Source organism: Furipterus horrens, unplaced genomic scaffold (genome assembly GCF_987537825.1).
Source record: "Furipterus horrens unplaced genomic scaffold, mFurHor1.1.pri manual_scaffold_6, whole genome shotgun sequence".
Taxonomy (NCBI): Eukaryota; Metazoa; Chordata; class Mammalia; order Chiroptera; family Furipteridae; genus Furipterus; species Furipterus horrens.
Window position 1 is genome coordinate 147,157,711 of NW_028327176.1, and position 7,757 is coordinate 147,165,467.

General features: G+C 33.1%; 1 non-coding gene across 1 annotated transcript; it reads right to left on the reverse strand.

The window, feature by feature from the left end:
• Positions 1 to 4,838: 4,838 nt before the first annotated feature.
• LOC150007550 (U6 spliceosomal RNA) lies at positions 4,839 to 4,945 on the reverse strand. The gene has a single exon (XR_016512050.1). It is a non-coding gene; the product is annotated as a U6 spliceosomal RNA (small nuclear RNA).
• Positions 4,946 to 7,757: the final 2,812 nt, after the last annotated feature.

Sequence of the window (7,757 nt, forward strand, 5' to 3'; positions counted from 1 at the left end):
GTAAACTCAGCCGCGTGGGCACTCCGGAGGACCGTCCCATAGGGTTTTGTTTCTTTTTTCCGTTTCTTCTTAGCAAAGCCTTTTAAAGAAAAAAAATTCTTTTTATGTTTTAAGCATTTTGATGTACATAGAAACGAATAACAAAATTTCAAAATGGAAGGGGGGACAAAAGGAAAAAGTCTGACGTGGAGGTCTTTTTGCTTAGCAGTCACTGCTGAAACGACCACTGTGCGGGACAGGGGGAGAGAGTTTCAGAAGAGAATTAGTTGAGTAAAACCTTTAGCTGTAACAAGTAGGAAAGAAGTAACTGAGGAAATTGACAAAACGTGCAATAGATGCGTGATGCAGATGGTTTGAGAAGCTCTTCTTCCACTGAAAGCTTTGTGGAGCAAAAATATTTGGTTATCTTCACAGTATTGCATCTCCCTTTAAATTTAACTTTAAAAAAAATCAGCCTACTAGAATTGGTTAGTAATAGGAAGGCACAATCAAGTTTCTAAACATAGTAAGCCACAACATCTAATCCAAAATAGTAAGTTTAATTAATTTGGGGGGACATCTTTAGTTTATAAGGCCTGAAATTAAAATATAATATTTTTAAACAGTGTGGTCCTAAAACAAAGGGAAACATAATTGTGGCAGAGTCATGTAGTGACACCATTTCCTTGCTCTATGTTGAAAAAGTCTTAAGTAGAGTATGGCTCCTCTCCTTCCTCACTCCAATACCTCTTTTCAAACTTGATTTCTTTCTGATCAAAAAATCTTAGAAAATTCTACTTTGAAAATATTTTCTGATTTTAAAAAGTCAGTAAGACAAGGTGAAATCCTTAAAATACCACATGGTCTTGACCAGATCACACATAGAGAGAATTCTTTTTCTCATAACCTAAAGTGTTATAAACAGTAAGCTTAAGCAGCTGTTCATCTAAATACAGTTTTTAAATATTCATAATTTAATATGCATGAATGTTGCCAAACTTGTACACTGATAAGCAAAAAAATCAAATTCTCTATAATTGTCATATAAATGTGATCATCACTGGTGTTCTGAACAGTGAAGTGCAAGTTAATTAGTGATTGATCGTTTCTATTGAATATACAACATTAAGACAAATTATTAATGAGACGTCCAAATATATCCATTTCTTAATTCTTATGGTATCATGCCTACTAAGCTCTATGTAGTATATTAAAGATTTGTCATTGCAAATTACCTGTTTCCTAAGCACTGAAAAGACACAGAAAGTTGACATGTTTTTATAGCATTCAACTCCTTCTTCCCCTGACCAAAATAAGAGCAAGAACTGTATTTTAATGTATGCCATGTTTTGAAATCCATTTTGTTTTAAACAAACTTCAACCTCTGTGCAATATAACTTACTATCATTTAGTAGATATGTATGGCCCTTAAATAAAAGTTCTTTAAAAATAAATGCCAAGAGAATATTACAGAGTGAAGTCTGTATCTTCCCAGTGATACTCAAATGTCCATTTGAGTCTTTGGATTCATAAGTACACTTTATTTTATAGTGATAACAACTTTGAAGGGGACATAGGGCTGATATTGTCATATTGTTTTGAAAAAGAGAAGACTAGAATCCTGTGGTTCTGACACAAATTAAATGTTTCTGTGAAATAGACTGTCTCCTGTGTTAGAGTCACATCAACAAGATTTGGGTTTCCCCATTGAAGTAAATAAGAAAACAAGTACTGGCCTTATAAACACTACTCCTTGTTTTTCTTTTATGACTGTGTGATTCCTTCACTCACCTGCTCTGCTCTGTACTTAAGCTGTACACACTTAGGGGTCTGCTGGCACATCTGAGCAGTAAAAATCTTGATTGGCAACCTAATTTGGATTGATCAAATACTATAAGGGGCAGGATATAAAGTGGAAAACAAGAAATTCAGTGTTTACAAATAAAAATGCCTCACAAATAATCATAAGGTACTGGGATGGCTGGATTATGATGTTACTTTCCCTGCAAATTCCTTTAATAGCAATAATTAAAGTTTGTACTAAGTAACTTCTCCTGCCTGTCTAAATTGTTTGTGAGCTTTGTCATGTAATCACGGAAAGCCTGAAAGTGTGGGCAGGGATTATAATTTTTTTAAAAAAATCATTTCTCTCAGTTTGTTCTCTTTTTTTTAATACTAGGATAATTGCTTAATTGGTAGTACAATTTTAATCCTTTCTAAACAAAATTACTTACTTGTTTTTTTTAAGCTAATGACATGTCTCAATTGCACTTGATTAAGAGTCTCATCGTATATGGGAAATAGTCCAGTCTTGTCTTCTTAACTGCTTAGAGGTAATGATACTGCATTTAGGACTAAAGGTTTCCTAAGTACTGCTATCAGTGCATTTACAAGCCTTTTTAAATGGAAGTAGGTTGGAGAGGTTGTCCTTAGAAAACTTGTACACCCCATATTTATAAAAGGGATTTTAAAGTATTTTTTTCCTATTGAAAATTATAAAATAATTGGAGGAATTAAAATACTGGAATGTAATTGTAAGAAGAGATCTCTGGGCTTTACAGTGGACATTTGGAAGTGCACTTTCAGAGTATGTATCGGAGAAAGGAGCCAAACCATCAATTTCAGTACCCAATTTTATTGTTGGGTAGTTAAATATGCTGGTTTCTTGCACTTCAAAAATGTACTTTCATTCCAAAGAGATTTTTCTTTCAAGGTTTAACCACATTTGCTGATAAATTTAAATAGTTCCGTAAACAGAGTTGCTGTGGAGGCAGTGGAAGGCTGTATACATCAACCAGAATGGCTTTCAATGGTTGCCTGAGTAAAATATGTTATAGGGTTTTCCCTAATGAAATTTTAAATATGGTTCTATAAATTCTAATACAGTCTGTGAATAATACATACATGAACAAAAGCATCTGTGTTGCAGAAGAAAAATATTTGTTTCTTTAGACCAGAACACTTTAAACTTTAGTAATGGTGAGGATCATTGCTTAAAGAAAAGATCGCTGCATGTGGCGTTTATTCACATCTGACTACTGAGAGTCGATGTTTTGTAACTAATTCACTTAGTAAAATGGTACTGGATACTCAGGCACAATTAAAAAGTAAACTGGTTGTTAAGAGTTTAGATATGTTCTATTAGAAAAGAGTATGTGGTCCTGGCCAGGTGTAGCTCAGTTGGTTAGAGCATCATCCTGATAGGTCAAGTTTGCAGGTTCAATCCCCAGTTAGGACACATATGAGAATCAACCAATGAATGCATAGATAAGTGGAACAGCAAATCAATGTTTCTCTCTCTCTAAAAGCAATAATTATTTTTTTTAAGCGGTGTGCTTTGGTCAGTTTTTATTTAAATCTATATATGTAATTATAAAGTACAAGAAGTTTGTATATGTGAATTTTAAGTATTTTTTATAAATTTAATTTGCATCTGGTTGTAGTTTTCTAACAAGTTTGTTATTACAGATAAACATTGCTACCTCACATAGCATTTCACACTTGAAGTACCTATGAATTAGATTTTGAATCCATCACACTAGAAGTTTGCAGCTAAATATTAATCCTTTTTCTTTTTATTAAAAGGGTACTTTAAATGTGAGAAGAGACATGCTTAAAAAACATTTTAGAATACTTTGTATTTGATATTTTCTATCCCCAACACAAATTAATTTAAAAGATGCAACATTTTGGTTAATAAAAGTTTAGAGCATTAATAAACCCCTGTGTCCAATGGATACACTGAGTAGTTTCCCTCTGTACCTTTGAAAGTTAATTTTATTTAGATTCTTACCTCTCCAAGATTTTGGGTCTCAATCTCTTCATGAGTCAAAATCAAGGAAGCCAGTTCACCTGATTTAAAAGTAAATGACATTAATTCCCATATTTTCACAGTACTTCCTTCCTCTCACATTCTTTGTCATCAAAAGGAAAGTTTTTATCATCTATGATTCTGCCTCTGCTAGGCTGGTATCATCCATCTTTCCTTATTGGGTTATTATAGATCAACCTGGCTCCAGTTTTATACTGAGATTTTTAAAAATATATACTCATGTACTTTTTCATACAAATTTAGAAAATACATTATAATCAATCAGAACAAAATTTGTACATAAAAGTAACACATAAACTTTCCATCTTCTGGAAAGTTTCTGGTTAGTGATTAGGTGGGAGCCCTGAACCTTGGAACCAGAGAGAATGTGTCCCAAGTACACTGCAGACCCAGTAGCCTTCCAAAGGCTTCTCCATTTCAAACTTTTCTCGTTCTGATCTTTCTCCCCAGCTCTGTTCATCAAAATACAGTCTGCTCCTAATGGTCCAAAGCAGACTTGATACCTAGGGAATCTTTTGTTCAGTCAGTGGCAGCCCACATCAAAGCCATCATTGCTTCTGCTTTTACAAATATATAAATTTTTAAGATTTTATTTATTTATTCTTAGAGAGAGATGAAGGGAGGGAGAGAAACATCAATGTCCGAGACATACATCAGTCTGCCATTACCTTTAGCAAGATCGGAACTGAGAACCTGGCTTGCAACCCAGGGGAATCAAACCATAGACCATTTGGTTCACAGGCTGGCACTTGATCCTCTGAGCCACATCAGCCAGGGCAATGTTAAAACCTCCTGAATACTCTTTCCATCCCTTTTTTCTCTCTCCCTAACCAATAAAAATCTGTCAAGCAGGAAACTCTTTAACTAAACAATATGTGGTGGAGGTTGTTTTTGTTTTTGTTTTGTTTTGTTTTTGAGGTTCACTCACATTGATAAATGTTGCTTTGGTCGATTGCATTATCAGTGCTGTAGTATTCCATTCATTGACATACGATCATTAATTGATCTATTTTGGTTTTTTAATTTTTTAAATATGGACTGCATTATGAGTTTATATGTCATCCTTGCATAAGGGCCATGCTAATTTTCTCTGTATTGTTCCAATTTTAGTATATGTGCTGCTGAAGCAAGCACTAATTTATCTATTTTAAATGTTTGCTATTTCTAATGATGCTACTGTGAAATTTTCATACATGTCTCCTTGTGCACAGGTTAATTGTCTCTCTAGAGTACTGCATTGAAATAGAATTGTAGGATCATATGCTAGTCATATTTTCAACTCTGATAAATATCACTAAATTACCTTCCCAAATGGTTGCACCAATTTATGTTGCTACTAACATATGTGAGAGTTCCTATTGCAACTATATTGTCACCAACACTCGATAAGGTCAAACTTTCAAATATTTTCCTATTTCAGAAGGGTATAAAATGATTACTCATTTGTGTTTTAAATTACATGTCCCTAACTGTTGATGAGACTGAGGTATTTTCATTGTTAAACATCTGGCTTCCCTGTGCTTTAAATTGCCTGTTCTTATATTTTGTTTGTTTTTTGTTATGAATGGTTCATTTTTCTTACTGCTTTTCATTCTTTTTCTATTCTGGATTTTTACTCCTTATTGGTTATGTTTGCTGTAAAAATATTTTCCTGATCTGTAGCTTAGCCAGGTATTGTTTATGAGGTCTTTCAAATGCATGTTTTATTCTATATTGTTTAAAATTGAGATAAAATTGACACATAATCTGTATTACTTTTATCTGTATAACAATGATTTTATATATGATGAAATGATTACCACAATAAATTTAGTTAACATCCATCACCACACATAATTACTTTTATTCTTTCCTTGTGATAAGGACTTTTAATATTTACTTTCTAACAACTTTTATATACAATACAGTATTGTTAACTTTAGTCACCAGGACTTATAATTGAAAGTTTGTACCTTTGACTATATTTACCCATTTTGCCTAAACCCCCAGCCTTGCCTTTGGCCACCACCAATTTGTCTTCTGTATCTAAAATTTGTGGGGTGTTTAAAGAGTCTACATGTAAGGGAGACTTTTATTTTTAATATAATGAAATATATTAATCTGTTTCTTGAGAATTTGTGCTTTTGCCTTTTGTTTAAGAAATTCTTCTTTAGCCTGAAGTATATTTACCCATATTTTCTTCTCAGTTTCATAAACTTACTTTGGTTTTAATCTACCTAAAATGTATTTTTGTGTTTGGTATAAGGTAGAAATCTGTTTTTCCTCACAAATGGATATCTAATTGGCCATTTATTAAATGGCCTATCCTTTCCTGATACATTTAAAATGTCACTTCCGTAATACGTGAGATTCATCCATTCACGTGTGTCTTTTCTTTCATTGGCCTATTTGTCTATCCTTGTACCACAACTGTGAAGAAAATTGTTTTGTCTTGATATCTGGCAGGGTGAGTTCCCCAACCGTGTTCTTAAAAATTGTCTTGATTACTCTTGGTGTTTTGCTTTTCCATATGGATTTTAGGCTTAGTGCATAAACTTTTTACAAAGTGGAAAACAGACCATAAAATTTTTCTCACTGCTAATACCCACAGATAACGTTTTGTGGAATTTCAAGCTGGAAATATTTAATATTGTCTCTATTTAATTTTTAAATCTTCATTGAAATGCATTTTGTAGTTGATACGGAACCAACTTCAAATCTGCTGCTGAATTTAGCTGTCAAGAATTTTGGCACAAGAACAGATTTGGAGAGGTTAATTTAGTTTTTCGAAAACCAAAGTTTGACTAAGCTGAAGTGTTTGGTTGCAAAAAAAAAAAAGAGGGTTTTTGTTTTCTTAAGTAGCATTTGAATTGAGATGTAGAGGTAAGACCAGGTAATAGCTTTCTTTTCTCCTTTTGTCATTAAGTAGAGATGGAACAATGGGTGTTATTTGAGAGCTGCCCTTCTAACCTTTGCTGCTCTTAGAATGCCTTCAGGTCATCACACGGTTCTTAGTGGTGTTTTAATTTTTTAATTTAATGTTTAACTTCAGAGAGAATTACTTAGAAACTTTTATCTTATTGAGCTGCAGGGAAATGGTTAGATAATCAGGCCTGTTGATGACAAGTGATTTCAAAAGATGTTTATTTTGGGGAGTAGTTAAAATAGGATTCACAAAGGTTTATTTTACTGGAAGTTTACTTTGAATTCTTTCACCCTTGAGGCATCTAGTATAGTAAATGAGTTTTAATATCAAAAAGCAGCAAAATGTTTAGGGCTTTGATTTTCAAAATGTGTTCTACTTTATATAACCTTAGAAAATATTTATACTGTCCTTATCGAATATGAACTTATATCATAGTTTCATAAATATTATGAGGTTTTTTCTCACTTATGTAATTGCCTCTGTCCACTTGAAGAAGAAATGGTGCTTATAGCATTCACTTTATTCCATTCTATAACTTACTACGAATTGGCCCTAGATGCTTCTGTGTATACCTATGGAGAGTGCAGTTTCTGGTTCAGAGTCTTGATTTTTCTGAATTTCTCATCCATTTTCTGATGTGAGCTTTAGCCGGATTCCTCAGCTGTGTGTGGCCTACAGGAAAACAAAACAAAACAAAACAGTTAGCAATTCACTTTTGGAGTCTTCAGCAGGATCACATATTACAGTGTTTGAGAATTTTTACTTTATTATAATGTAATAATGTAAGTTTGTGCTTATCTTACCTTCTCTGTCTTTTTACATTAGTTTGTTTACTCTGAGTTAGTAAAGGCTAAGATTATGCCTAGTCAGAGAATTCCTTTACAGATACACATAGAAACATATAGTTAGAATCAAAGATAATTGCTCATTTATTCATTAACTCATCATATATATACATGCATATTATGAATAGAGCATCCATATAATTTGTTGTTTATAAACAGGACACTTTTGAGAGTGAAAGGGGACATTAGGAACAGC